Source organism: Sardina pilchardus, chromosome 7 (genome assembly GCF_963854185.1).
Source record: "Sardina pilchardus chromosome 7, fSarPil1.1, whole genome shotgun sequence".
Lineage (NCBI taxonomy): Eukaryota > Metazoa > Chordata > Actinopteri > Clupeiformes > Clupeidae > Sardina > Sardina pilchardus.
In genome coordinates this window covers 12,988,294-12,997,203 of record NC_085000.1, presented here as the reverse complement: position 1 = coordinate 12,997,203, position 8,910 = coordinate 12,988,294, and positions in this window count along the sequence as shown.

Here is an 8,910-nt window from a genome sequence, read left to right as displayed (position 1 = left end):
TTTTTACCTGTAGCACTTTGAGATCACTGATGTAATGTGCATTATAAATAAAATGTATTGTTATTATTATTATTATTTACCACAAAGCGATACAAAATATGACCGCCGCTCAGTCCTGCACATTCTCTCCGCAAAAATACTGTCCGTCACGTTTATCAGTGTGTTTCCATCTCGTAATCTATCCTCTACTGCAACTTTTATGCAAATGAGTGTGTGCATGTGTGTGTGTGTGTGTGTGTGTGTGTGTGTGTGTGTGTGTGTGTGTGCTTGCTTTTTGAGTTTACGCTTGTGAGTGTGTGTGGTGGGGGTAAGGGGATGTGTTTGTGTGTATGTATGTTTTAGGTGTCTGTGTGTGTATGTTCACTTGTGAGTGTGTGTGTGTGTGGGTAATGGTCTGTTTATGTGTGTGTGTGTGTGTGTGTGTGTGTGTGTGTGTGTGTGTGTGTGTGTGTGTGTGTGTGTGTGTGTGCATATGCCTGCCTGTCTACAATGTGTGTGTGTGTGTGTGTGTGTTTATGTGTGTGAGTGTGTGTGTAACTTTATATACAGTTACCTCCATAAGTATTGAAACACATGCCAAAGTTGACTATATAGAGGAATATAAAATCATCTTTTGTAATTTGATCTTAATGCCTTAAATAAAGAAAATAAGGAAATGTCCAACCTTTAACATCCGGAGACCCTGCGTCCTCCTACGAGGACATTACATTGTGGCTCTGCTTTACCTTGTGTTTAAGTTTTCTGAATAAAAACCTGTTGTCCTCATATGTGGACACTTCATTTTACCCTCTAATGTTATCACACAATACACTGTTTTGGAAAAAAGCAATATGGCGTCAATATACACCTCCACGTTTTACCGTCAGACGTGACTGTCGTCATGGTATAAGTACAGTATATACTTTTTTGATCCTGTGAGGGAAATCCGGTCGCTGCATTTATCCCAATTTGTGAATTAGTGAACACACAAAGCACGCAGTGAATACACAGTGAGATCAAGTACACAGTAATGCGGAGCCGTGAGCTGCCTGCCCAACAGCAGCGCTCGGGGAGCAGGGAGGGGTTGGGTGCCTTACTCAAGGGCACTTCAGCCGTGGGCTGGTCGGGGATTTATGAAGCCCTACTAAGCCAAAATAACAGAGTGAAATCAAAAATGTACATCCCAGGTCTCAGGAGGTTAAATTAAGGACATCAATTTACTTTGTGAATGAATAATGTACCTTATCATAAATTAATAAATGTTTTCCTTAAAATACAGGGGTCATAACATAAGTATTGGAACGCCTATCACATCACCATCCATGGTCAACCAGTTGAACAGGTCAGCACTTTCAAATATCTTGGCCTCATCATTGACAATAAGCTTAACTTCAATGAACATGTCACCATCACACAGAAACGTGCACAACAGAGACTGTATGTCATACGCACTAAGATCACTGTCTGTTGCCCCCCACCTCCTTCTGCTACTCTACAAAAGCATCATTCAACCCCTTCTACTCTACTGTTCCCCCTGTGTCTTCACCATACTAAATGTCACCAGCAAGAACAAACTCATTAAAATGTCACACCTACTGTAGCATCCAAGATAATACAGCCTCCCACCCCCAGCCTCACTGATGCAAATGGCACAGCCACCACACGCCTTGCCCGCACCATGGCAAGCATCCCTGACTATCCCCTGAACCGGTTTTTCACCCTACTCCCATCTGGCCGCAGATACAGAGCCCTGGACTCCGATGACAATAATCCATCCCCTCTATTCTTTTGTGTTTATGTTGCCTGCACTGTCCACTTTTGCTTGCACTGTGTTGAGGAGGGAGGGGAACTAGAGGGGAGGGGGTGTATGGTGGGTGTCATATTATATGTGATGTGTGATGTGTGATATGTATGAGACTGTGATGTGAACATCAAATGCTGCTGTCTTTTTATGGAATGTATTGAGGCGTGAAGAAGAATATCCTTTATAGGACAATAAAGACTCTATCTATCTATCTATGTTAACCCAATGTGTTAAAACTCCCATAGAGGCAGGCAGAATTGTATTATTCTTTTAATGCCAGTTATTTCATAGACACAGGACACTATGCACCCTGATAAAGTCCCCCCACATCATCACATACCCTTCCCCACACCTAGAGATTGCATGGTTTCATTTCAGTAAGCCTATTAGCTGGTTTGATTTGCATTGGGCTCAATAAGCATCGGGGCCCTGCCATCCCTAGTGAGGACGTTCATCGGGGCCCCAGAGGATGTCTTGACGGTCAGTCTGAAACTTCGTTTTCACCATCATTGTATAGGGAGGGAGGGACGTAAGGGAGATTCGTTCTCTGCATTTCACCCAATTTAACCGAATTAGTGAACACACACAGCACACAGTGAACACACAGTGAGGTGAATCTCACACTAAAGCCGCATTCACATACGTCGCTACTCGCCCATCTCTGAGCAAGAACTGTCAATGGAATGTGAATGTGTTCTAGCGGAATGTGGCCAGGACAGGTGATGCGAGGACTAGCGATGCGATGTGGGTGGGTACGGAGATAAAACAATTTTAACTTTCAGCGATGTGTAACTATTGTAACTTAAAGTAATTAATAAGGATAGTAATAACCACTATTAATTACACTTAGGACCAGAAATCAGAATAGGTTCGGCTCAGGGAGTAAATTGGCAACGACCACTGTTTGAAAAGTGCAGCTTCCCAAAACATTTATTGTATTACCACAACGTGGATAGCACATATATCAAAGCACAATATTGTAAGTATTCCCCAAAACTGTCAGTCAGTATGAAAATAAAATTAGTCAGGTCAAATGGGTCAGTTCCTGTGTGGGTTGTTGAGCTAAAAAAATTTGAATTGTTGAATCAAAAAAAGAAAGGCCTTGTTCTAGTTCACTACCCGGGCAGTGTGAATTAAAGTTGGAGATCTCATAAATCTTATCTGTAATCCAAAGTGTGTCGTCTGTCGGCTTGGCAGGTCGATGCCACTGGATACGGTCGCAGTGTGGATTTCTGGATCTCTGGTACGCTGGCTCGCCGTAAATTGTCTCACTCTCAACATCAGAATATGCATACAAAGAAACATAAAATGCACAAAGTACATACGTTCTAGAATAGGTTATCTTTCCGTTTTATATCAACTAAAATGACATGCTAGCAAAATGTCCCTCGTGTACTCACCGGAGATTCTCAGACTGCTAATCCAAACAAAAAAAAGGAAGTGTAAACTGTAGTTCACAACAACTAAGCTTCTAGACACTTTAACTGATAAATATATCAACTGAAAAACGATTTTATTAATCTTCTAAAAGGTGTATTTGTCTCTATTTATTTAACTCAGTTCTTCATCAACTCATGCGAGGGAAAAAGGTAAAGAGGTCGCTGATCTTCTCAAGCTAAACCAAAGATCCTTAAGGCGTAGCAAGATATGTCGTCGTAGTTCATGTCTATGGGCGCAAAACGGGGATCACTTCCTCTGCAGAAAGAGGCGCGTCATTGCGTGTCAGACGTATTCATGGGTTTCATCAGGTCCCTTTCCACAGGTGTACAAAATCAAGCACTCGATTATCAATGCTTGATGATGTTCCAAAATAATCTTGCTGCTCTTTCAAGCCCTCTACATTTATTAGTTCTAATATGGAAGTAACACACACAAAGCATACATTTCAAGGAATTGAATAAAAACATCAATGGAATAATGGAAATATGTCGCTGCTCTCATTAAGTTACCCCAGCGCCATCTGATCGTCGTTAGCACAAATCAGGATTTGGTTCAACTGGCTGGCTAATGTGTTGTCAAGGTAGAGCGTACGTAGCAAGAGAATGGGAATGTGACGTCGCGGACATTTCGCGGTTGCGCCGCGGTGCCGTCTGGGATACATACGTGAGGCCACTTGTACGCTGCTGCCAATGCTGTACCATTGTAAACATCGTAAAACATTGCTAACTCGCTGTTTCTAACACTGTTTTTCACACATCATGGGACGAACCTGTTGTGTTGTTGGATGTAACGTCCGTGCCCACGATCGTCAGGTAAAAAAAATCAACAACGGAGTGTCTTTGTATTACTTTCAGGGTCTCACGTCCACTCTCCAGACGGTGTATAGGGATCCATGTTACCGATCAAAGATATCTTTTCTATATAACGTTTCCTCGCGTCTGGCAGGAGCTTGTCTCTGTGCGGTCCATTACTACTTCTACTACTAGTTTTTAGCATAGTAGCCTAAATGTTTACATCTAGTGTTACTGTTTTGGCTAGCCGATCTTGTTCGAAATATCATAGGTTTCCATAGGTTTCTTGTTTATAATTCGCGCCGCGGCCTCACCTAATGGAGGAAAACGCCCTTTTTGTCCCAGAATGCACTGCGCCGCTAACTTCCGTTCCCATTCTCTATAAGCAGAATAAACAAAAGGGGCACACCTGATATAAAGTCGATTTTCTCCAGACGAGAATGCTCAAAAATGCTAAAAATGTACCTGAAGTGGTCAGAAGGGGTTGAGGGTCATGAAACCGTGCCCGAAATTCACATTCCTAACTCTAGAGAATGGAGATTTTAGCTTATAGCTGAAATTCTGATCTATGTCCATAGACTTCAATGGAACAGTTGCTGCCTCTGCTCTGCATAAAGGGGGATTTTGACCCCCCCTCTTGCGATTCGGGTTCCAGGAAGTGGCTTCTCATGAAGTATCTTGCTCCGCCCCTTAATGATCTTTGGCTAAACTACGAAGGGTGGCTCAGCCAATAACATTACGCAGCGCCATCTAGTGGAATGGAGAATTACTGCAGTTGCAGTAATGTTGGCAGTGGGGCGGCTAAGCGCAGATTTTCACCAGAATCGATCACTTTGCGATAAAAGCATGAAATTTGGTACGAAGGCTCACAAAGGGGGTCTGATCAGATTTAGGACCGTAGGCGTCAAAATTTGACCCCTGGGGGTCATGGCAGCCATTTTCCAAGATGGCCGCCAAATATGGATTTTGTAATGGGAAAATGGATTAAAAGCTGCCAGAAACATAAAATTCAATAACACATTTCACCATAATACATGTAAATATGAGCACACTTTCACATAGAAGGTCTTTAAACTTTAAATTATGAGATAATGTTAAAAAAAATCAAAATGGCCACCAAATATGGATATCATGTCATAATTAGTCCATGGGCCAGATGAGATGTCGGTAGCCTACCACTGAAGGTGGCAAAGGCTGCTTATACTTTTTGAAAAGATACATGTCAGTTTTTTTATGATAATAACCCTTCTGGAGTCACAGCTAAATTAGTGTTATCAGCTGTTAGGCTATAGTTACCCAACCCATTGGGAAAAAAAAAAATGTTTTGATGCAGGTGTCTATCTTGCTATTGGCCTTTGTCAAAGACTGATTTTATAATGTTAGGTATCATTTTAAAGAGGACAATCTGAGCTTTCATTCAAATCCTTTAGTCAACACTTTGGACACATACAGTCGACCCTGGAGCTCTTCAAACCTTTAATTGCACACATTTTCCTGCCATTTCTGCCTAAATCATATTTTTTTCTTTTAATCATGTGGCATCAGGGAGCATCAGACATACAAAATGCATACGCTGAAATACTGGCATGACTCTCTGGAGTCAGAAAATGTATAAATACCCATATTATCTAATTCTGAGGTGGTGATTTTCAGCTTTATATCAGGCATGCCGTTTTGCCAACCTCTGAGGTTTCCTTTGCTATTGGACTCTGACTTTAATTTATATACTCAAACATCTTCTGGGCTTTGTGTTTTGTAGTTTATTTTTGCTCTTGCTGGTCCTGTCAGTACTGTCTGACCACTTCTATTTGATCTGCATCTGTTGCCTGAGCATCAGACAGTGACAAATGTATTCTAGTTTGTGTGAAGTTGAACATAATTTCTTGTCCATAAAGAGGTTGAGACTAATCCAGGGTCAAAGCTGAAACTCAAAAAGCCTCAAGGCAGGGCCACAAACACTGACCCTGATGCTTCACATGAAAATGAATGGTTTCTTTGGTTATAGAATTGTTGGCTAGTGCAGTTACCTGCCATCTCTCCGGAGTTGGGTGCCAAATCACCATGCTCACCTAGGACAGCAGGTCCCTCCACGGTTCGCCATGGGGGGAAAGCATACAGCAAATACCACTTCACACATGTATCATCTCACGCAAGGCAAAGAGATGAACATGAGCTTTTCCGAGCTCGGCCACACCCCCTCCACCACCTGTGGGTGAAGACGCCACTCCTGATGATAGGGTACCAAACTCTGGTACATATTTCATAATGTACAGAGAGTCTGGCCACTTTCAATTGCCAAGCATTGACTTCCTTGAATGCGGGTACTCTGTTGATGTTTAAAACTATTGAATCTGCCCATAGCCACACTGGATATGCCATAACCAATCGCTAACGTTTGGTCTTGATTTTGGTCTATGCCATTCTCAAACTAGCCCATGAATATACTGCAGACCCAGATGACTTACTGATGGGAAATGAAAATTGAGGGGAAGTACGTTGGAAGGCGGTGCCAGGCTAGTGATTGGGGGCCTCTTGTGAGCATATCTGCTGCCCTGTTCTGTTCTCCCGGAAAATGAACTGCATGGACTGAGAGGTGACACCTCGCCCATAACAGCCAGCTTTTCGCCAAACCGCATAGCTGCGGGAGAAAATGCTGCTGCAGTGCCTTGGCGATTCATATAGGCTATCATCGGTGTATTGTCTGACCTCACCAATAATACATCACGCCCTATGATTAGCCGGCGAAAGTGCTTGAGAGCTAGATGTTAAAAGTTCCAGCCCATTTATGTGTGGCCGCTGCAGCTGCTTGCTCCCTGTCCCTTGGTCTGCTTGCCCCTCGCACACCACTCCCCGAGACATCCGTAGTCACCACATGCCTGGGAGATACCCTCCCCAATGGAGAGGTTCTTGGGGACGCACCAGAGAGCCCTCCAGCATCTCTCGTCCACTTGAATACGTTTGTTCCTCTCCCTGATAGGGTGTGCATAGAATGGAAGGAGGGGCCTGGAGCCTACCAACAGACCCCAGTCATCAAGGTAATTTTACATGCTATTACACCCCGTCTGAGGGACTAACGCTTCCCGAACGACTTTGGTGAAAGTGCGGGGTGATGGCGCTATCCCGAAGCATAAGACAGAGAAGTCCCAAACTCTGCCCTTGAACTCAAAGCGAAGATACTTCCTGTGCCGAGGGTGAAGGGTGAATCGGAACGTGGAAATGTGCATTCTTTACTATTTACAACTATTGTAGCCATCCAGTGCCCCTGCTGCACGCTCTGAACAATGCGCTGCAGCCTCAGCATCTTGAACGCAATTTGGGATACATGCTGATGGGGTCTAGGTAGGCCGCCAGCGCCTCCTCGACCTCCGGCAGGTAAGTCATTCCCTCAGCCCTGTGTAGGGCAGAGAAAGGCCCAAAACCCTGGACAGGTGATTGCGCTGAATAGGAAACATGAAAACATGCAAATGGAATGTGGGTCCAGGGTGGAGATGAACAGCCCACACTCCTGGACACTTCATTTGGGCAGCCTCGGACATACTTACTATTTTGTGATTTTATTCATTATTTTCAGAGAAGATGTTTATTCTTCTGTCTTCCGTTAGTTGTTTTAAATCCTATTCTTCCGCTCTCGGACCAGTGGCAATAGACGTCGCTGAGGAATGAAAGTGTGTTTGCTATTGGCTGTGCCGTCTAATATTTAGCCGAGCCATTTCACGCCAATAGAACCTTAACAGGACCTATTGGAGGACTTCAGCGGTGATCATGTGGTCAAGGAGTGTATTCCCATTGATTAACGCTGAGTAGTTTGACTGATAGAGAACCGTTCATTGTTATGTGAAGCACCAGGATCAGTCTTTGTGGCCCTGCTTTTTAAGTTAATGAGGGGGTGGGTCAAAACAAAGAATGGCAGTTTTGAACCATACTGGACCTCACTTGCTGAACCTGCTATGAACTTATTGCCTAGCCTAGAAATCTAGACACACCCTAGCGGGCAAAAATATTTTTGCCTAGCGGGATGGTCTAGGGTCGCACCGTTGAGGCCAAGCCTGCGCTAGGCTCCAGGCCAGCCTAGCCAATCAGAACGCTCTATCTGTGTACGGAGTCCTTGAGCCCGCCTTCGGCTTCCGATATTGACGCCAGGGGTCCCCATGCGTCCTCGTTCGACTAGTTGGGTGTGAGACCATGTTGCACAACCATAGAGAAAAACATAATATGGATGAGGCTAACGAAGCGCGCTCTGCTTTGGAAGAGTTAGACTTGGGCTTTTCTTTGAAGGTTGAGCAGAAAGAAGCACTCAAGTCATTCGTTTTAAAGGTATACTATGCAACGTTTTTCAGTTAATCAATTCGTTCCATACTGTTATATATGATTAAATGGGTCATTACCGGTCGAACGGTGTTTTTATTGGCCGCTCTAGTGGTCTGTAGCGGTAAAACCACACTTGCAACTTCAGGAGACACCGGGCACGCACCCATGCTCTACTCCAGGAAGTGTCATGTAAAGTCTCATGAAAAGGCACGGCAGACTGACCGATTGAGGAGTTTTGTCAAATACACGTTAAATCTGTAGGGGAAGCTCTGCAGAGAAATATGCAAGCATAAAACGAGCGAAAATGAAAAGTGAAAGCGAAACCGGTGATGAAATCGCCAATCCTGCATAGTATACCTTTAAAGAAGGATGTACAGTATTTGCCGTTTTGCCGACCGGCTACGAATGGTCACAAATGCTGGCCTATTACGTGCAGAGGCAGTTTGAAAGACAACTGTTCATCCCACCCACAGGCTTCAGCTCTGTGAATGGTCCGACCCCAGACTATACATTTCTGTATAGTTTGGCTTGCCAGGCTACTTATTGCCTGCAAATGTACAAGAAGTTGTATTAAACAATGCAAATACA